The sequence below is a fragment of the Apium graveolens genome, chromosome 2, assembly GCF_009905375.1.
Source record: "Apium graveolens cultivar Ventura chromosome 2, ASM990537v1, whole genome shotgun sequence".
In the NCBI taxonomy this organism is placed as follows: domain Eukaryota; kingdom Viridiplantae; phylum Streptophyta; class Magnoliopsida; order Apiales; family Apiaceae; genus Apium; species Apium graveolens.
In genome coordinates, this window is record NC_133648.1 from 86,284,797 (window position 1) to 86,307,515 (window position 22,719).

Genomic DNA, 22,719 nt, shown 5'->3' on the forward strand with positions numbered 1-22,719 from the left:
TAAATTAAAAAGTTTCACGTCTGCCTACTTAGTTTTCAGTATAATATTTTTAGAAAATATTATTAATCTAATAATAAAGTTATTCTTAAATAGGTTCAAATGAGTAGTTAATATCATAAGATATATAATTTAAAGGTCATTGATTCAAAGGTTCGAGTATGGATTAGGAGGAGTTTATAATTTTTTTAAAATATTTTTTAGAGTAATCCAACGGTACACATGTAAAGATTGTCATAATTGACATCCATATTGTTGGATTGATAAAAAATATTTTTTAAAAATTAAACACCAATTCAAAACTAAATACTAGTTAGCGACACTAGTAAAACTGATGGTTGATTGTAAAAATGACAAACCAAATAAAATTATTTTGATCTGAAATTTTGATTGTATCATTAATATATATATTTTTTGATATCCATACAGTTGGATCGATGAATTGTTTTTTAAAAAATATGAAACACTGATTCAAGACTAAAAACTAGTTAGTGGTGCTAGTCAAACTGATGGTTGACTGTTAAAATGGCAAACCAAATAAAATTATTTTTATCTGAAACTTTGGTGTATCACTAATATATATAATTTTTGACATCCATGCGGTTGGATCGATAAATAATAATTTTAAAAATATCGGAACACCGATTAAAGACTAAACACTAGTTAGATGTGTTAGTCAAACGGTGGTTGACTTTTAAAATGACAAACCAAATAAAAAAAATTTGATCTGAAACTTTGGTTGTATCATTAATATATATATATATATATATTTTGACATCCATACGGTTGAATCGATGAATAATTTTTTAAAAATATCGGAACACCGATTAAAGACTAAACACTAGTTAACGGTAGCAGTCAAACTGATGTTTGACTGTAAAAATGGCAAACTAAATAAAATTATTTTGATCTGAAATTTTAGTTATATCATTAATATATACAGGTCTTGACATCCGTACGGTTGGATCATTCATAAATATTTTTAAAAAAATCAAAACATCGACATGGGACTAAACACTGATAAGTAGTACCAGTCAAATAACTGGTTGACAGTTATAATAGCAAACCAAACGAATTTATCATTTTTTGAAAAAAAAATTATATCTTTAATATATACAGGTCTTGACATTCGTACGGTTGGATCATTCATAAATATTTTTAAAAAAATTGAAACATCGATATGGGACTAAACACTAGTAAGCACTACTAGTCAAATAACTGGTTAACTGTTATAATAGACAACCAAACAAATTTATTATTTTCTGAAAAAAATTGTATCACCAATATATACAGGTCTTGACATCCGTACGATTGGATCATTTATAAATATTTTTAAAAAAATCGAAACATCGACATGGGACTAAACACTGGTAAGCAGCACTAGTCAAATAACTGGCTGACTGTTATAAAAGTAAACCAAATAAAATTATTATTTTCTGAAAATTTTGTCGTATCACTAATATATACAGGTCTTGACATCTGTACGGTTAGATCATTCATAAATATTTTTAAAAAATCGAAACATCGACTTGGGAATAAACACTGGTAAGCACTACTAGTCAAATAACTAGTTGACATCCGTACAGTTGAATCATTTATAAATATTTTTAAAAAAATTGATACATCGATTTTGGACCAGTTTTAACCCGTTCATTTCTGAAAATAAATTAAAAAATGAATATCGATATTGAAGCCCGTTCAGTTTTAACCAGTTTTAAAAAAAATCAAGTTAACCATATATTTAAAACACCTCGAATAAAATAAATTTTAATAATTTTTTTAAAGTAATCTATCCATACTTTTATGAAGATTGTCAAAAACAAACAGTGTATTGAAATATAAAGAAATTTTAACAAATAATATATTAAATAATTATAATATATATGTCCTAGTATTATTAGAAATTTTAAATTTACGAACATAAATTATAAAATAAATAATTAGTTTGACACTCCTAAATTCAACTGGATATAGTTGAATTTATTGCCATGTCACTGATTCGCGTGAACTATATCAAACAAACAAAAAATAACTGCTCAAGCAACGATCCAACGACTGAAATAATATTTAATTAATCATAACTAAAATATTTATAAAATCAAAAAATTTGTTAACCTCAACCCCCCACTCCCCCTGCTTCCCTCACGCAACCCCCCTCCCCGCGCCGTCTCTCTCACCCTGCAAACACCCTTCCCCCCAAATTTCCGGCCATATGCACATTCTCCCCAAGGTGTATTTCTTTGGCCCTTACGTATAGTTAATTAGGGTTGCAAATTGGGGGAAAATGTTTTGTTATGTATCGGATTTTTAAGCTCCCCGAAATCTGGAAACTTTCCGTTTTAATTTTCAGTTTCCGGCGAGTTTTTTTAAAATATTCTGATGCTCGTTAATTCGATCGGATGCAGTAGAATTTAGAATAATATTTTCGACCGTATATTATCAATTTATTTTTTGGGCGGACTTTTTAATTTCTTTCAAAAATTCGAATTTTTAAGCGTGGTTTTCAATTTTTAAATGAAAATTCAAATTTGACCGGGTGCGGTCGAATTTAACCGGTCGTATTTATCGGTCGTATTTAACCGGTCGTATTTAGACGGTCGTATTTAGGCTAAATACAACCGATTACTAAATATCACTCCCGTATATACGATCGGCCTAAAACTGATCGTATTTAACTAAATACTACCGCTGGTGGTCGTATTTAGTTAAATACGACCGGTTTTAATTTTTTGTAGTGTTGGGATGGGTGTCTACTTTAAAGCATAATTTATCACATTGTTGTGACTTTTGCTATTTGATTGAGTATTGCATATCCCCTCCCTATATTGTGTTGAGCTCAAGTTTTTGCAATTTGCTTATAGATCAAATAGTGTTAATTCCAACTACTAGTAATGTTGACACAACTAGGTCAATCGATTTTGTTTCTTGTTTAGGGTATTTGTTTAAGAAGCAGCGTGTGAGTAGGAACATTAATTGAATTCTTGGACATAAAGTGGGAGTCTAAATTGTTAACTCCTCGTCCAACACCACGATAATATAATATATATGTTAGAGTATGGAGGGTCAATTCCAGTGGTTAAGCAATTGCATCAATGTACAAATGGAATCTTGTGCACAATATTCCGTGTTCGATGTTTCATTGTTCATAAACCAGATCTTTGAGATGCGAGGTCAATACCAATTGATGCAAAAAAAATCGGTTACTAAAGTTTCTTGATCTATAACTCTATATATGCAGACCTAATGTTGTCGTAAACACTTGTGCCTCCATCAAGTTGCTTGGAAGTGGGACTATAGTTTCATTGAAACTATTAATGCATAAGAGGTTATTGTTGGATAATTTTAGGTAGAAATAGTATTACTTCTTATTAGAGGATTCAATCTGAGAGATACGATGATAGCAGCTGCTCTGATAATTTTGGGAAGTTTATGCATAAACGGAGCTTTTGGTTCAGGACTAATGGAAGTTTATGCATAAGTGGGGCTTTTGGTTCAGAACTAATGGTTTTAGTTTAGCAATTTATTTGTCTGAAATAGAAATCTCATCCGTATTAAGCTGAGTAAATCATTTCATTTTCCAATTCAGGTGGGAGATATTTTGATTAGGCACGCGAAGCTTGGAACCTAACAAAAATGTTAGGCAAACGACTTTTACTCTTCCGTAAATTTTCATATTTTAAATTCTAAAATATTTATAGCATAGTTTTGCAGGAATGTAACGAGAAATGTAAAGAAGGAGATTAAGTTACATTTCAAAAAAATTTATTGCCTGCAGGTTAATTTTTGTTTACTGGTTAAAATGAAAAGGAGTAAAGTGCACTTTGTGTACTTAAATATCATACTTTAAAAACTCTTATTTCATATACATGAACTCTGCCCGTTTTTGTGGTTAGTGTATTTCCGTCAAATAGAACTAACACCGTTACTTTTGCTAGGGGCAGTTTTGTCAATAAACATATACAGTTAAAACCCCTAAATTAATTTACCCTTTTCATTTCATCACTTCATCTTTGTCTTCCCTCCTGCCATTTTGCTCTTGCCTCTACTCAGTCGACCAAGAATGGGGTGGTTTCGGAGAAAAGCTAGTGACAAATGCATCTACAAGCCAGCGAAGGTCCTGATTATGATGGTAAGAACTTACACTCGGTTCTGTGTACTTGGGGTGTTTTTAATTAAGTTTTTACTCTGAGTTGGGACCTAGGGTTTGTCCTGCTCATGATCTGTTCCTAGGATTTGTTAAATAGGGTTTTATCCATGTACGAGTGTTAAGTGCATATGTTAAAATCAATATGTTGTTGTCGATCCCTGTGCATGTTGTCATTGATTTGTTATAACATTCGAAATGTGTAGAAATGTGTAATTGCTAAAAGGAGTGTTTTATTATGTTTTTTTGACAATGTGTTGTTCAGTATAGCATGGATAAATGATGGGTAAATGTGTTATTTTTTTTGAAATGTGTAATTGCAATAATGGAGTGCTTTTGTTGTTTAGTAAAGCATGAGTTGTAACGTCTGGGAAATTTACGTCTGTATTATATCATATTTATAATAATTAAGTTTGTTAATGAGTCATTTATGTATAATTAACTGTCAAACCCTAATTGCTATGTGTTACGTGCATTTTATGTCGTCCAGTTATTTTTAAGATATTTTCCAGATATTTTATTTTTCATTTATAGCTTGCATTTCAAACGTTTGACGAACCGAATCATGATTTTAAAGCATATATTTCAAATAAAACAATGGGACTTATTTTTCATCAAACAGCTTTTACCATCGCAATATTCTGAACATCTAGGCATTTTATAATTTTTCTCGTTTTGCGAAAAATGACTTTTTCGGGCCCCTATTGGGTGTTAAAACCCCCCACAAAAATCATATATTAATTTTTATAAAATTATAGTACTTTTATTTATACCATTTCTTTGTATTTTTGCATTATTCACAATTTTTGGGAAATTTTGACATATATATTGCATATATAAAATATTTATAAATTAAATTTTAATACTCAAAAATTATAAAATTAGGGGCCTATTAATTTTGAAAGATGTAGAATTAGGGCCTTAATTTTAATTAGGAGTATTAATTTTACTACCATAAATAGCCTAATTATTATTAATTAATTAATTAAAATTCTGAAAAAAATCACAAAATTCTCTGAAATCGGGTCGGGAAGAACCAGTTCGGGTCGAGAATTCAAGCCGTGATTTTGAGCAGATTACAACACCAAAACAAGTGATTCAAGTACCCAAATCGAAGGTTTCGATATGTTCTTTCTGTTTCCAGCATCAATTTCATGTTTTGATTAGTAGTTTTTGATTTTCGATTTCTAGGGTTTATACTCGAATTAGGACTTTTTGATTCTAGGGTTATTATGATATTTTGATGATTGATATAGCTTCCCGATATTATTTGCAATCGATTCATGGTGTTTAATTGAACAAACCATACCTGAATAACAAATTTCATTTATTAGGATTTATGTTCGATTTTCATATCACAACTCCGTAATTTTTATGAATATTTGGTTCTTGATATGTTGGGGCTTTGATTGTATGTGTTCTTGGCTTCAGTTTGCATTATAGAACGTTTGATTTTATGTACGATTCTGTGATTTCGTATTTTGGCCGGAGTTCATGTCGGTTTTGATCGGAGTTGAGGATTCCGTGATGATTTTGGTATGTTTTGACCGGAGATGAGTTGCTGCAGTTGTTTTGAATTGAAACCCTGTAAAAATCAGTACAAACGGTACTGATTTTGGCCTGAATCGAGGTCGCCGGAGCTACGACCGGAATCTGGGAATTTTTCGGTGGGTCGGGTTGTTCTTGCCAACCCGTTTGGATTTTCAGAACCCGGTTTCCAACCCGGTTTTGATCTGTTTTTGTCAGAAATAATTTTCTGACAGTTGTTTCTGAGAATAATTTTTATTTTTATTTTATTTTAATTATAAAAATCAGTTTTATTTATTTTATAAATTGATTAATTAATTAATTATTTAATTAATTGATTTATATTATAAATAATTCTGAAATATTAACTAAAAATAAGAATTAGTTATTTTCTCAAATGTTTATTATTTTATTATTATTTTAATATTATTTAATAATTATTTAAAAATTATTAATTATTTTGATAATTAATCAAATAATTTTCAATAAATCATAATAAATTCATTTTAATTCTAAAAATTATAGAAAAATCATTTTTAATTCTGATTTTTCTTAAACAATTATTTAAAAATTATTTTAGGGTTTAAAAATTAGTAATAATTATTTATATTGAATAATAAATTGAATTATCCGTGTTTAATTGATATTAAATAGACCGTTAGTCCGATTCGAGCGAAACGAAAGCCCTTTGACTTAGAAAAATGAATTCTTTTCATTAAAAACAATATTAAAACTTAATTTCTTTTAGAAATTAGTTGAATTTTTTATTTATTTGATTATCAGTCGAATTGCGTGCCGAGACGAGTCCGAAAAATTCCGAAAAATAGGAAACGAGTCAGATAATGATCAGTTGAGCGATCAGCAAAGTCGATTTTGATTCTAAAAATTATTTTAACTATAAAAATAATTATGTGCTTATGTGTATTATGTGGTTAAGCGAGTCTTACTTGTTAATATATAATATACAAGTCGGTTATTAGCGCATGGGTAAACAATAGGAACGATGTGAAGTCGGTTCAATACGCAATTGAAGTACGAAATGACTAAATCACTCTATTTCTCTAACAAAAGCTAAGCCAGCAAGGCAGGTTGAGTCGGTGATAGACGAAGGTGACATATTTGCAGTGAGTCACGCAGAAGGCAAGTTTTTCCCCTATTCTACTTTCAGAATAATGATATTTCTTCAGATTCTTATCACGCTTGCACTCTTTTGATTATCTTGTTCATATTTCATTTCGATTCTTGATTTCTCAATTCCTTTGAATTTATTGTTCATATTCCAATTATTACTCACAAATATTGATATATTCTGGTGATTAGAATATATCAAAGCATACTGATTGTTCCGGTTGCTACTTCATGGACTGGATAGTGATACTTTTGGGGATTAAGTTTACTTAATCCTAAGGATCGGGACATAACCGGATCCTTGAGATGGGCTGTAGTGCCTGGGTGCCCGACTGGATCTATATAGTGGGATATAGATTTGCACTGTATCATGGCTGATCAGCAGGGTATAGATTCAAACTTGTGTCCAGTTTAGTTCGTTTGTACTCGCCAACAATGGCCTTATTTCTATTATCGCAGGGTTATATCTTTGCAGATATACCCAGGTTACCGATTCACTTAAACTGCTTAAACACTGTTTATATTTTGGGGACTTGTTGAGCAATTTTTGGCTCACCCCTTTTTGTTGTTATTCACCTTATTGTTTTCAGTTAAGAAGGAATATGAAACCCATCAGGACTCGAGTGATAAAGAAGCAGGTCAAGCCTCAGGATCCTCTCATACCCAAGGTGTTGATCCCAATCCAGGAAGAAAGTTTTTAGTTGCCCGAACAGGTGGAGTGTAGATAGTTAGTGTGTGTGTATTTAAATAAAAAGATGAAATTAGTTTAAAACTGGTTAGACAATGGTTTTTAATAAAGAGAGTTTGTAAGATTTTGAATTTGGTTTGTAATAAAGTATTTAGTGGTTCTTGTTTTCATACTTCAACCTAAAAAAATCCTGGTTAGTGTTAAAGGAGTTTAGATTCATTTTTTAATTATTTGTTAAATCAGATTGTACAGGTTTGGTGATTAGCTAGTAACCCCCAGACTTATACCCCGGGTCTGGAGGGCGTTACATGGGTAAAGTTGTTTTATAAGGTAAATTTGGTTGTTGCAGCTTATGAAGACATGTTCACTATTAAACTACATTATGTGGGCATGTTTAGTGAGACATATTTAGGCATTCAATATGTTGGGGGTCCTATGACTATTTTGATTTGTGTGAGTCAGATAACAATGAGTTTATTGGAGTTGATAAACATGTTAAAAGAGTGTGGGGAAATAGGAGTATACACCTTATTCTATAAGTGACCAAAGACTGATATGACAAGAGGTTTACATACCTTGGACAAAGATTGTGATATTGTAGAAATGTGTGAGTTGCTTCCACCATCAAAGGTTATATATGTATTTGCCATCACAACTGATCCTATTATTGTAGTTGATGCTGATAGGGTGCCCGCTCAGGAGTTTGCCCCCTCACAAGTTGAAAATATGGAGTATGTTGATCATACCACAGAGCAGGTGGGAGCAAACATTGCTGATATGATGGAAGATCATGAAGGAAATATTAGTGACAATGTAAGGGGGTTCAGTGATGGTGAATCTGATGAGGACTATAACCTTGTGGACAAAAAAATGTTCTGAGTGATTGTAGTTTTTACGCTGATGCTTCAAACATGGATTCACCTGATGATGAGGTTTGTAATCACAAGATTTTGAGGGATAAGAAAAATAAAGAGAAGGCCCAAGGGAAATAGAAAAAGAAACCAAATGATAGAGCAAACATTGTTGAGCATGCTGCAGAAAAGGACATAGTTCCTGAGAATGAAAAATTGGAAGATGACAAAAGCTATAGTGAAGATGAAGGAGGAAATATCAGTGATGCCTCTACTAACTATGCATCCAGTGATGAAGAGATGATGGCATGTAATTCAACTGATGAAGATGAAGTCGCATTTCCAATCTTCAATCCCATAACTGACATAAAGGACCCAGAGTTCCAGCTTGGTATGTTGTTTCCAAATGCTAAAATCTTCAGAGCTGCAGTGAGAAAGCAAGCAATTATGCACAGAAGACCTATTAAGATATGCAGGAACTATGGTATCATGGTGAGGTTTATTTGTGAGAAGCCATGTGAATGGAAGATTTATGCTTCAAAGATGAACTCAACTAATACCTATCAGATCAAGGTATACTGTTAGGTCACACAACACTGTAGAAGGGGGTTGGATACAGTGTAGAATACAATCAAATCGATTTAAAATACAAGTAACAGAAAATAGATGTATTCGATATAATAAACTCTGTTACAATGGAACTGTTCTCTCTCAGTGATGAACAAATATCACGAGAGCTGCTAGGTTACAATGTATGATCTTCTCGATGATCGTAACACATATAGTGTAAACCTATGTCTGTGTTTATATAGACACAAAGTTACAAGATAACTTCTAATTGATATGGAATATAATTCGGTCTCCTAAAATATATCAATCAGATATCTTATATAATTCTTCTAGTCCTCTAACTCTTTCCATGCATATCTTCTTCTTGTATTAGTCTCGATCTTCTTTCCTGTAAATAAGCTTCCTTCCTTAACTACAGTACTTAAGTTCTGATATCCATCTTCTGATAATCTAAGTCCTGATATCCTTAAGTCCTGACTTCCAGTAAGTCCTGATTCCAGTAAGAACTGATATTTCCTGTTAGTTAAGATCTGAAAACTAAACATGAAATATATTAGACATGACATCTCAAATATATCCAACATATACAACCCTAAACATACATGCACAACTACTTTTTATCAGAAACAAATTAATTCTAGGTGGATTGCTGAGCATTATGAAGATGAAATCAGGATGAATCCAACATGGCCACTAGCTGCTTTTTTGAAAAAGGTTGTTAATGACTGGCATTACCATGTTAGTATATATGCAATTGCAAGGGCAAAGAAAAAAGCTTTGGACAACATAAATGGTAAACATGTGGATCAGTATAGGAGAGTATGGGAGTATGGGGAGCAGATTTTGAAGGTGATGCCTCAATCAACAGTTCAAATTATGAGAGAAGATCAAGAACTAGCAGGTGGTAGAAAGAGATTTAAAAGAATGTACATATGCCTTGGTCCACTAAAAATGGGATTCAGAAATGGTTTTAGGCCATTGCTTGGACTGGATGGATGTCATTTGAAGGGCCCATATGGTGGTCAGTTGCTTGCAGCTGTAGCAACAGATGGAAATGATGGAATGTATCCCCTTGCCTGGGCAGTTGTAGAAGCTGAGAATAATGACAGTTGGAACTGGTTTCTAGAGAGCCTCAAGTCTGATATGAGGATAGATAATGATGGTGCATTTACTTTTATAAGTGACAGACAAAAGGTATAATAATACTTCTATATGTAATAATAGTTAGTGATTGGTTGGTGCTTTAACAGGGCCTAATAAATGCTTTGGAAGCTGTATTCCCTAATGCAGAACACAGGTTCTGTGTCATGCATCTATATAGGAACATATTGAAGGAGCATAAAGGCATTGGTGTGAGGATGTATTTGTGGTTGGCTGCTAGGGCCACCACTGACTATACATTTAACAAACATATGGAAGAGATGAAAAAGGTTTGTCAAATTTAACATTTTTTCATATAAAGTGCAATTACATTTCATTGACTATACCCTGATATTTATAATTCTGTCCAACAGTTGTCAAGGAAGTGTTTTGAATGACTTAGTGAAAAACCTAGAAGTCAGTGGTCCAGGAGTGCATTCAGGAATCTTTGCAGGAGTGACATGTGAGGTTTTTAACAGCACAATCAGGAAATACAGGGATCTACCTATTCTATCTATGCTAAAGGTCATTCATAATGATGTTATGGTGAGAATTAAGAAGAGAAGAGACAAAATGTTGAACAGTTATACCCTCAATCCAGTGTGTCCTAATGCTATGAAGAGGCTGAACAAGTAAGTCAAATAACTTTCTTTAGGTACCTTTGGATTAATACATGAGATGTTGATAACTATGATTTTGTTCTTACTTGTAGGGCAATAAATTAAAGTAAAGGTTGTCATGTGACTTGGAGTGGAGGTGCTAGGTATTTGGTGACAATGTTGCTGGTGGTTATGAGATGGTAGTAAATTTGGAGGCTCATAATTGTGCATGTAAGAAGTGGGGTATGTCTGGTATTCTTTGTTACCATGCTTGTGCATGCATAGCATGGAGCAAGAAACCATATGAGCCTTTTATTCACATGTCATACAGCAAAGACATGTTTTTAGAATGTTATTCAAACATTGTTGAGCTAATAGTAAGAGAGACAGAATGGACTGAAACACCCTATCCAAGGCCCTTGCCCCCAGAAAAAAAGGTTCAACCTGGGAGGCCAAAGAAGCAGAGGAGTAAGGTGAATGATATAGCTGATGCATCTGGAACAAAGCTTAAAAGACACAATATCAAAATAAAGTGTACCTACTGTACTGAGGCCAATCATAATATAAGGACTTGTCCAGCTAGGGTAAGCCTATTTATGTTCAATATTGTTGCTGATTATTTTGTTAAGATATTAATACTAGGAACAACGCACTTACACATGCACATGATAGAGCAAATGGATGTGAGAAGATGGTCAAGGTTAGGACTAAAACCCCTAAGAAGCCACAAATGACTACTGAAGGCCAGGATGCTTCCACTCAAACTGGTGGAGGTGGGACAACAAGTGCTGCAGGTAATGTAAGTGATGGGACAACAAATGAAACAGCTTCTGGGGTGAGTAAAAGGACCATTACTGAAGGCACTCAGGGTGGGGTATTACAAAATAAGAATAGAAGGGCAAAGGTTCAAAAAACTCCACTTCATATTGAGGCACAACAAACAAATATTCAAGGTTAGGGAACCACAACTACTAGGGCACATATTGACGCAAGAAGGAGGCAAATGGAGGTAAATTTAAGCAAGCACCCTCTCTGAAAAATTTGAGTATTATCATAGTCTATTTCAACTTGGTATTAGGATGTTTTGTATACCCTATTGTCCACCTGATGTATGTTGCTTCATGTAGTTGCTTGGTGAAATATTTTGGAGGTCGATAACATTAGAATGTTAAATTTTTGGTACGGTGCTTATAATGTATTTTCACCATTTGCTTAATGCTTAATATCTTATGATTTTTTGCTTATATTGTATTTGTCACTCATTAATATCATACAATATGTTGCTTATATTATTTGTCGGATATTAATCATATAGTCTTACAATGTGCATTGTCGATCGATCTATAAGTGCTTCAAACTTAACGTAACAAAAATAATTACCAAACATATTTTTCAATCAAAGTCTAATATTACATCAACAAAAGCAACCTTACATTGTTCAAAGAAACCACCTACTAAATTGTACCTAAATAAGAACACCAACAAAATACAACTAAATTGGAGTCACTAAATTGTGCATACTTGGCACAACTACATCTGCAAACCAAAACCATCTGTAAACAACAACCATTCAGTGCTTTAATCAGATTCAGAAGAGTAACCTCCATCCTCAACCACGGCTTCTTGTCCAACTGCACCAAGAACCATGTTCATCATTAGCGAAAATAACACAAACATAACAATAACAGTGAACTCTTGCTTCTTCTTCACATTATTCATCTCAGTTTGATGCTTTTCGATAAGCCTATCCATTCTGCGCCCGGACCTGTGCACCTGCTCAGCAATACTTTCTTGCAGCTTCTCAATCGCTACAGCTCGAGGTCCAAGTGGTGGGACTACCCACTTATGGTAGCCACATTATTCTTCGACACATTCTCTGAACCTCCATCCAGCGTTTTCGCCGTACCAACGAGTCTTCACCACGCTCATCTGGTTGCAATCACATGCCAGATCAAGAATGTCATCATAGTTTTCCATGTTTTCTGCCATTTCTGTAGAGGGTGGATGCAATTAGAGTTTAGATATCAAGCAATTGGGGTTGGGGGTAAATACAATGGGGGATCGACTTAAATAGAGCCGTTTAATATTTTATTGACAAAACTGCCCCCACCAAAAGTAACGGTTATGTGCTTTATTTGACGGAAATACACTAACCACAAAAACGGGCAGAGTTCATGTACACGAAATGAGAGTTTTTAAAGTATGATACCTAAAATGATCTGACACACAAAGTTTTCTGCCATTTCTGTAGAGGGTGGATGCAATTAGAGTTTATATATCAAGCAATTGGGGTTGGGGGTAAATACAATGGGGGATCGACTTAAATAGAGCCGTTTAATATTTTATTGACAAAACTGCCCCCACCAAAAGTAACGGTTATGTGCTTTATTTTGACGGAAATACACTAACCACAAAAACGGGCAGAGTTCATGTACACGAAATGAGAGTTTTTAAAGTATGATACCTAAAATGATCTGACACACAAAGTGCACGTTACTCCGATGAAAAGCCCAACTCCTGGGTATGTGCATAATATTTGTAATCATGGCATTTGACATTAAGTTATATCACGGATTTATTTTCCATTTCCAAAGTTTCATAGTTTTCGACTTTCTGGGTTTTACTAGGACTGTTGATCGGAAAACAATATTTGATTTCCATTCAAGTCAAGTAATGCTAAAATGGGAAACATTAAGAACGGATGTAGAAATGAAACCCATTAAAAATGAAATCGCCCACCGTGGGGCTCGAACCCACGACCACAAGGTTAAGAGCCTTGCGCTCTACCAACTGAGCTAGACGGGCACCTTGTTATTTTTTATTGATCAAAGAATTTGAAGTAGAATTTTAGGAATGCAAAATGGTTTGCAGTTAAGAGAGAGAGATTCTTAGGTGGAGGATGGTTTGAGGTACAAAGGATGGGAAATGAGTGGGAAATTCATTATTCATCTGCATTTCCAATTTCTTATCCATATATCGGCGGTAACATGCAAATCCAGGTGCCATTAGACCTGTTTACTGTCGTCATCTAAGACATAATAAACTATGTTAAGTTCATGTAAACCTAGGGTACACACTGGCAAGCAAGACCCACCAAAATCCTTGAATTATGTTCCCCAAGAGGAAACCTGACCTATTAATCTTTCACTATTTTTGGTCTTCTGCCGAAATACTAATTAGTTCCTCCTTAATATTTGATTAATCTTTCATTCACTATTGCATAATTGCACAATATAACTAGCTGTTGTGCAAGTACAATTGCACATCAGACACTTGTACGACTTCTGAAGACCTGTTGTTATTATGCACATTGTACGCTGATGCACTGCGTAGTTTGCAGGTTGGACAAATTTTATTTCTATTTGGAATTTGCATGTATTTAAAATGCACATCAGTAATAGCCTATCCCAAGAATAGAGTTCTCCAACAAATGCAACACATTGAGTTGAGAGACCTCTGGTAGCACCGAAACGAGCTACCAGAAGAGCTACGAAGTGATGAGATCTTCCTGAGGCTGCCGCTAAAATGTGTGTTAATATGCAAACTTGGCATGTGAACTCTTTTTTTGTTGTATCATGGGACATCCACATTTCATTTTATAAAACACCCATGTCACTCTTGATGGGGAGCCATCAGATTTGGATATTGGAGGAAAACTATTTGGATAAAATTAAAACAAAAAAAACAGTACAGTTGCAAAGATTAGCCATTGAATTATAGTAGTTTGTACATATAGCTTACAATTGGGCCTTTATTGGGTTTTTTTATTACAAACTTATATTTCAAAATCCCAATATCTTAATTGGGCCTTCTTCTTTTGCCTTTATTCCCGGGTCCAACATTTATCCCTCGCAAACATTGTCATAGTATCTTTAGATTTGTTGCTTCGGTTCCCAATTACAACCTGCATAAGCATTAAAAAAAGATACAGAAAAAATAAAAAGTTATAATTTCTCTATAAATTCATATTTTTATTTATGCTACATTTTTGTTAGGATATATGTATATGCAAGATGTGTTAATTTAAATGTGAGGAGTATCTTCATCTTCCTTCCCATTTAACAAACAGGTCCTGCAATATTTTAATAAGTTGCATTTTCTCTCCGGTTTCTCCACTTCCCTTGTAAGTTCTCTACAACTTAAATGTATTTGTTTTAGTTTAATCTTTAAGAATTGAGTTTTCCATCTTTGAGTCTTGAGGGTCTGAATCCTTTACTTAGTTATCTAACCACGTTTTTCTTTTTCAATCTCCATGGCTAACCCAGATTCTGCTTCTTCTAATCCTTTCCGCAATCCTGAAAAATGTCCTTTAGAAGAGGGTGATGAAGAATCTGCCATAAACTTACACAATTTAGAGATTCTGAACTTAAACACATGTAAATCATTCGACTTTATGAACGAAGATGAACTCTTTTCTGGTGTTGAGATAGCATCTAAGGTATCTCCGCCCATAAGTCCTCGTACTTTGGAGTATAGAGAGAGAGTTCTTCGTGAGAGTCTGGAACTGGGTCGTCTTGAGTTTCCCCGGGGTAGTAGCCTTAATTACATAAGCCATTTTCTAACCATAGGTTAAATATGACTAAATTAGGGTATTGGGTTGATCTAAAGAACGGATATAGGTTGCGTATTCCGGCCCCCGACGAGCGGATGTGGGTGATGCCAGAGTTTGGTATGCACGACATACCGTTAATTATGTTCGAGTATGGTCTTCGACTCCCGATGCATCCCTTCCACTTAGCGATGTACGAAGCTATAGGATGTGGGATTACACAGTTGTCGCCTAACTTGGTGGCTCAAAATAGTGGTTTCATAGCTTTGTGTCATGAGAAGGATATGATTCCTTCCGTAAAACTGTTTTTTTCCATTTACTGTATTCGATATCATAACGGTTAGGTTTATTTTGACAACCAGAATAAACGACCCAAAATTTTTAGTGTTAAATCTTTTAACTCGGGATATCACCCTAAATGGATTTACATCGGTGGTAAGGACTTAGAATTCGTAAGACCCTGTCGTAAGGTGGCGCAGTCGACCGTCGACTACTTGAACAACCTTGATAAGTATGATGCTACGTACCTTGATGGGTTTCAGGGGTCGAGACCTATTTTTACCCATAATGATTTAAAAGATTCTACATTTCTTGAAGGGCATTATCGTAAGATGTTATTATTTGTTCTTTGTAGTTATCCCCTTCTTTTGTTTTTTCTTTTTTATATATATATATTTTTATTATTTTTTGTCTCCATGCCTATTAATGGAATTTGTATATTTTTTGTCCGTCTATTTCTATTTCAGTCGCTGGAAGTTCTTTGAAAAAGTTGTTAGAGAGTGGAGTGCTGGTAGAGATGGATAAAGCTATATTGATGTTGGTCAAAAAATCCAGGGCTGGAGCTATCGACCTTCCGAGGGTGGAGGAGAATCCGTCTTCACAGACGCTTTCAATTGATTTGTTAGACGATCGAGGAAACAAGGTCGTGGGAGGTTCCGAGCGTGTCGTCTCTGAAGGGGTTGGGAATCCTTCTCAGAAAAGGTCCCGAAGTGTTGTTGTTGATGCACAGTAGGTTGCAGGTAAGAAAATTCCCGGGGATGTTGCGGGAAGTGGTATAAACAAAACGTTAATAATAATTGGTAATCAGGGAATTTTTCTTCCGACAGTTGACATTGAGGCCAATAAGGACATTATTCATGTCGAGATTCGGCCGTCTGAAAGGTGGACTGGGGGTTCAAACGTCCCCCTTCGAGCCTTTTGTGTTTTCAATCTTCCTCAAGATTCGAGTGCATATGCAAAGGGATCGCGGGGCGAGCTTGTTGATCGTTGTTTGGGGCGTACCGGAAGAGTATGTAACATTTCTTGTTTTTGTTTAGACTTTGATGGTTTAAAATAAATTATTTTTGTTTTACTTATCTTTGATTTCCTTGCTTCTTTTACTCTGTCAGTTTCTATCTGATGTCCTACATCTTCTTGAGGAATATAAATTTAATGATGGTAGGAGTCCTGCTTCAGGTGTCGAGGAGGAGCTGACCAGTTGTTGGATGAGAAGAAGAAACTTTCAGCCGACTTAGCTGAGGCTAAGGCTCGTATTGTCGAGTTATCCAACGCGAGCTCAAGCTATCGAACCAAGGCAAGCTAAATTGTTTTATATTCTTTCATTTTATTATTCTGCATTTATACTTTTATATGTCTAATTATCACGATTTGTTTTTCAGATAAGTGATCTTGAACTTGATAACGACCGTCTTAAGAAAGGTTTGGAGGAAAGTGGATCTCGAGTAAAGAACATGAAGACCTCGTTGAGTAGTGAAACAAAGCGTCGTGAAGCCTTGGATGTCGAGCTATCCATCCTCCGTGGGAAATACGAGGCTTTGGAGAAAGAAAATTTTGAGTTAAAGTTAGAAGTTGAAAAAGGGGTAGAGGACATCGCAGGGGCTTTGAGAGATGGATATGGTCGGTGTTTCCAGAGATATGAATATGCGAGCTTCGACGTATCGGGGCATCGCTTTGAAGATTACTTACAGGATTATGCTACAGAGCGTAAGGAAGCTGAAGCCCCTGCCGACCCCATCGACCCTTGAAGACGAGGGATGCCTCGTTTATTGTGTAATCTTTAGATCCATTATTTTACCTGAATCTTTCTTTAAGACTATCTATTTTCTAAGACGATGGTTAAGTTATTTTTATCTTGGTTTTTCCTTGATGCTTCCGAAGAAAAGGATTCGCCTGTGTTTAACCTCAAGGAGAATAACGCCGTTGGAGCACCTGTCGACCCCTGAAGGCGAGGGATGTCTCGTTGACTATGTAATTCTTGGATTGTGATTTACTTTAGTTAAATACTTTATGGCTATGTTATGTTTGAGCTACGTTGATCATCTCTTCTGAAGATGACGATTTACTATTTTATTATTGTGGGTTTAATTGGTGGTTTGTGCCTTGTTTCGCTTATGCTTTCCCTGCTTTCGTGGTATCGATTTATTAAGAAAATCAAAGAAAGCTGAAAGAGGTGATAATTATTAACCGACAACCATATTTTGCACAGACTTTTGATACATTCAAATGATAAAAATGATTCTGTAAATCTTCAGATTTATATCAATCTATTGATGAATTGGTTTTCTTTGTACTGTAGGTGATATGTTAGGCGTAACCAAGTTGCAGGGAGCAGTTATGTACAATTACAAAGACTTAAAATCAACAACAAATAATTTTAGCTTAGAATACAGAGTAGGAGAAGGAGGTTTTGGAGATGTTTACAGGGCGAGTTCAGTCTCCCACTTACCTAAACACATATGATTAACTTTGTGGAGCTAATTTTTATGTCGTAAATAGGGAATTATAGCGAATGGAAACATAGTTGCAGTAAAGAAACTTGATGTAGTGACAAGCAAGGAAAAGACGGACTTTGCTTCGGTATTCAAGTTTCATGACTTTTATGTGGCTTTTTCTTTGTTGTTGTTGTTGTTTTTTTTATTTCAGTATGTGTTGAATTTTGTGATTTTTGGTAATCAGAACTAGTTGTGCAATAATGTTTGATTTTTGTAACTTTTCGAACTTGAAACTTACTCATAAGTATTATATTCTATAATTGGATTAAAAGGGAAGATTTCATGTTTTAACTGGGATCTCATATCATCCCCTTTTCGTTAAAACTAATTTTTATAGTCTAACAGACGACTTTCTTGTTTTCCCTTACACAATCCAAATAACTTAGTCTACTGATAATTTTTTTTCAAGTGAATAGCATTCCAAGCGTTCTTGATAGGTGTGCCCTCGAGTGTCGACAGGCGATAGGTGCCTGGTGCAACGACCCCTGTCACTTGATAAGGTCCTTCCCACGGGGCCTTGAATTTTCCTTGTAAGTGTTTGGCGACAAGCTAAGAATCACCAAATTTTTCTAAAATCTTCACTTCCGACTCAATCGCTAGGCGTAGCCCTGCTAACAAAGATTCGTACTCGGCTACATTATTTGTTACCGAAAATGAGAATTTTAAAGCTTGTTGTATTTTGAAGCCTTCTGGACTGATTAAAATCACACATGCGCCCCCTGATGATGATGTTGAGGATCCATCAACGTAAAGAGTCCAAGCCTTTTGTGGGAACGATATTTCCTCAGTTATAGGATTGTCAAATTTGCATTCTACAACAAAGTCTGATAGGATTTGGGACTTCATTGCACTCCAGGGTAGATATTTGATGTGAATTTGGCTAAGTTCCACCGTCCAAGCGGCGAGACGCCCTGTCATATTCGGTTTGTGCAGGATGCGCTTCAAGGGTTGGTCGGTCATAACTTTTATAAGACGGCCTTGAAAATAGTGACGGAGCTTCCTGCTTGCTATAACGAGAGCATAAACTAGTTTCTCCACATGTGGATAACGAGTTTCTGCATCTTTCAGAGTATGGCTGACATAGTAAATTGGGGCTTCACGTCCCTCGACATCTTTGACCAAAACGGAGGTTACTGACCCATCGGAGGCTGAGATGTATACTTTTAAAGCTTCACGAGGCAATGCTCTTGCTAAAACTGGTGGGCTTGTCAGGAAAGTTTTCAGCGCTTCGAAGCTTTCTTTACATTGATCATCCCATATCAACTTCTTGTTCTTTGAAGCCTCTTTGATAACCTTGAAAAAAGGACTGCATTTTTTAGAGGCCTGTGATATGAAGCGCCGAAGGGACGCTATACATCCAGTGAGACGTTGAACCTCTTTAATGGTCGAAGGGTCTTTCATTTCAGATATGGCTTTTATTTGCGAGGGGTCAGCCTCGATCCCTCGTTGGGAGACAAGAAATCCCAAGAATTTTCCAGATGTTAGGCTAAAAGAATATTTTAACGGATTCAATCGCATGTTATTACGACGAACATTCTCAAAGGTCTCTCGAAGGTCGATGGCATGACCGCTTGAAAATTTTGATTTTGTTATCATTTCGTCGACATACACCTCGAGGTTCCGACCCAGCTGATTTTTAAATATTTCATCCATCATGCGCTGAAATGTTGCACCGACGTTGATTAATCCAAAAGGCATGTTCCGATATACGAAGACACCTCGATATGTGATAAACGCCATTTGTTCCCAATCTTGATCATCCATCCTGATTTGGTTGTAGCCTGAGAACGCGTCCTTGAAAGATAGCAGTTCATGACCAGCCGTTGCGTCGATAAGTTGATCTATATTCGGAAAAGAATAATAACCCTTAGGGCATGCTCTGTTGATATCGGAGTAATCGACACACATTCTCCATTTTCCATTACTTTTCTTCACCAAGACAACATTAGCAAGCCATGTAGGAAATTTCACCGGCTCGATAAAACGGGCCACTAATAGCCGATCAAGCTCTTTGTCGATAGCTCGATGCTTTTCTTCTGAGAATGTGCACCTCTTTTCTCTGACAGGATTCTTTTGGCGGCCGATATGCAAGGAGTGTCTCGTTACGTCGGTTGGAATTCCAGGCATGTCAGATGGTGACCATGCAAATATGTATGAGAACTCCCGAAGCAACCTTGTTAATTCATCTTTTATCTGAGGACTTAAATATTTTCCAATTTTAACCGTTTTACTAGGGGAATTCTCATCTATCTCAACCTCGATCGTTTCACCGACATGTGAGAACGAGGGATCCTTGGAAATGTCGATGATGCTACTGGGGTCTATCTGAACGACTTCGTTGACAGATTTAGAATCATTATCTTGCTTCTTATGCACGACGGTAGTAAAGTAGCATTGTCTTGACACCGCTTGGTGCCACACATCTCTCCCACTCCAAACTCAATCGGGAATTTCATCTTCAAATGGGGAATCGTCGTAATGGCTTCTAATGCCGAGATTGTCGTTCTACCTAGTATGGCATTGTGGCTTGAGTTTGCACTTATTACAAGAAACCTAACTATTTTCCATACTTGGCAACGCATCGTGCCGAAAAGCACCGACAAGTCAATTGTTCCGACCACTTTTACTTCATTGCCCGTGTATCCCCTGTATCCATTCGCGCTAAAGCGTGATGATAGAGGTTGTCGACAAGACTATCATTATCGACAAAGATCTATTTTACTGTGTTAGTGTCGATTTTGGCGGTGATAACTAGCGTATCTTGATGACCTCGTATGATGTTTGGAGCATAATCCTCGTCCGAGAAGGATATGACGAGAGATAGAGATGGTCTGTATCTCTTGGGACATTGAAGATTAATGTTACACACCTCTCGGGCGTATGACTTACGGGAGTTGTTTGACATGCCTCCAGCGGCGTAACCCTCGAAGATTACATCGACTACTCTGTCGTCTTGTCTTTGATGAGTCTGGCTATGTCCTTCAATATAATGGACGAAATGACCTTTTCTGATTTTGGATTCAATGAGATTGCTTAGTTGGTAGCAGTGTTCTGTAGTGTGTCCAATATCTTTATGATAGTCACAATACCGAGAACTCGGAGGACGACCCGGCTTCATCGGCCTCGGGGGTCGATAGTCAGGTTCTTTCTTTAAAATTGCCAAAATCGTTGCTTTATCGACTGTGAGTTTGGTAAACTCTTTATCTTTTCTGTCACGTGACTGCCATTTTCGATCTGAAATAGATCGTCGCTGGTATTCTTGACCTCTCGGGGTTCGATGTTCTTCCTTTCCAACATCTCTTCTCGATGGTGAATGTCGAGGGGATTTAGATTTATATCTTCGCGATCTCGGGGTCCGGGGCCTGTAAGTTATTGACCTGTCATAGTTGTAACTAGAGCGTCGCGGAGATCTAATACTGCCCATTGCTTCTTGGAGTGTCATTCGGTGTTCAACAATTTGGAATGCTACATGAAGATGTTGGGGATGTTTTTTTATGAGTTCTTCTAGTAAAATACCATGTCGGCTTCCATCAATGCCTGCTGCTAAATAATTCACCGCCAAAGGCTCCTCTAGGACTGTTATCTCAGATATAGCTTGATGAAAGTGACCTAAATAGCTTCTCAGGGATTCGTTAGGCCTTTGATGCATCGAAATCAAAGATGTCGTGATTTTCCCCCCTTTGTAATTGCTTGAAAATCTTATCTGAAATTTAGTCTTCAATGTAGTCCAAGAGTCGATTGACCTAGATGGGAGATTGTAATACCAACGTAGGGTTGTGCTTTGTAAGCATGTAGAGAAGAATTGGCAACGGGCAACTTCTGAGTATCCGTAAAACGCCATTCGACCATCAAAGGTGTTAAAGAAGCCTGATGGGTCGGTTGATCCATCAAATTGGTCGAGTGCCGGGGTTTTCAGAGTCCTGTCTATCTTAGCTTTTTCGATGCTTCGAGAGTGGGGGCTTTCCACCGGGGTTTCGAACCTCGATTGAGTTTGAACCAGATCTCGCAACTGAGCCATATCTTCCTGCATTTTCAGGAACTCCTCCTCTGATATCGAATCTGTTGACATTGACCCTTGCGGAGTTCCCCCTGAAGAGACTGTCTTGGGGCGTCGGGGTCTTGAATATATAGACTCAGTAGAAACCTCCTCTTCATCATAATAGTAATCCTCATCATCCTCCGAAAGCTCCACATAACCAAGTTCCTCATCACCACCTTCCCTAATCGATGCCTGTTTTAACTCTTGCTGCAAATGTTGAATTTTCCTTATTTTCTCCAACTTCGACTCTAGTCTTTGGGTTTCATCCTCTAACATCTTGAGTTCATCATCCGAACCTTCTACACCCTCTATCTCTTTCTCTCGTAAGAGCTTCTTCTGCTTCAACTTTTGTAAATGCAATCTAGCATCACTGGAGAGCACCTGCTTTCCCTTTTCTGTTAAAACACGAGAACGAGTATCCTTAACGACTCTCCTCTTGCGTTTGACTGGTGGTCTCTGCGCCTGAGATCCCTTAGGTGGGGGGTTTTCCTCCACCTAAAACAACCCTCTTGGCTTGAGGGTCGACGGTACTTTATCATTTTCTGCTGGAGCAACATGTTTTGATTTTTGAACAGTTTGGATTCAGTAGTGTTTGCACATTTCTCTGGATCTGCTTCTTCAATAATCATTTTGGAGTATCAAATTTAAGAGCTCCTTCTAGCGCCAAATGATGACCCTAAATATGAGCCATGTTTATGTGAGGAATAATACTCTTT

General features: G+C 36.1%; 1 non-coding gene across 1 annotated transcript; it reads right to left on the reverse strand.

Annotated features, from left to right (window-relative positions):
• Positions 1-13,376: 13,376 nt before the first annotated feature.
• Positions 13,377-13,449, reverse strand: TRNAK-CUU (transfer RNA lysine (anticodon CUU)). Its single transcript has one exon. It is a non-coding gene; the product is annotated as a tRNA-Lys (tRNA).
• Between the last annotated feature and the right edge of the window lie 9,270 nt (positions 13,450-22,719).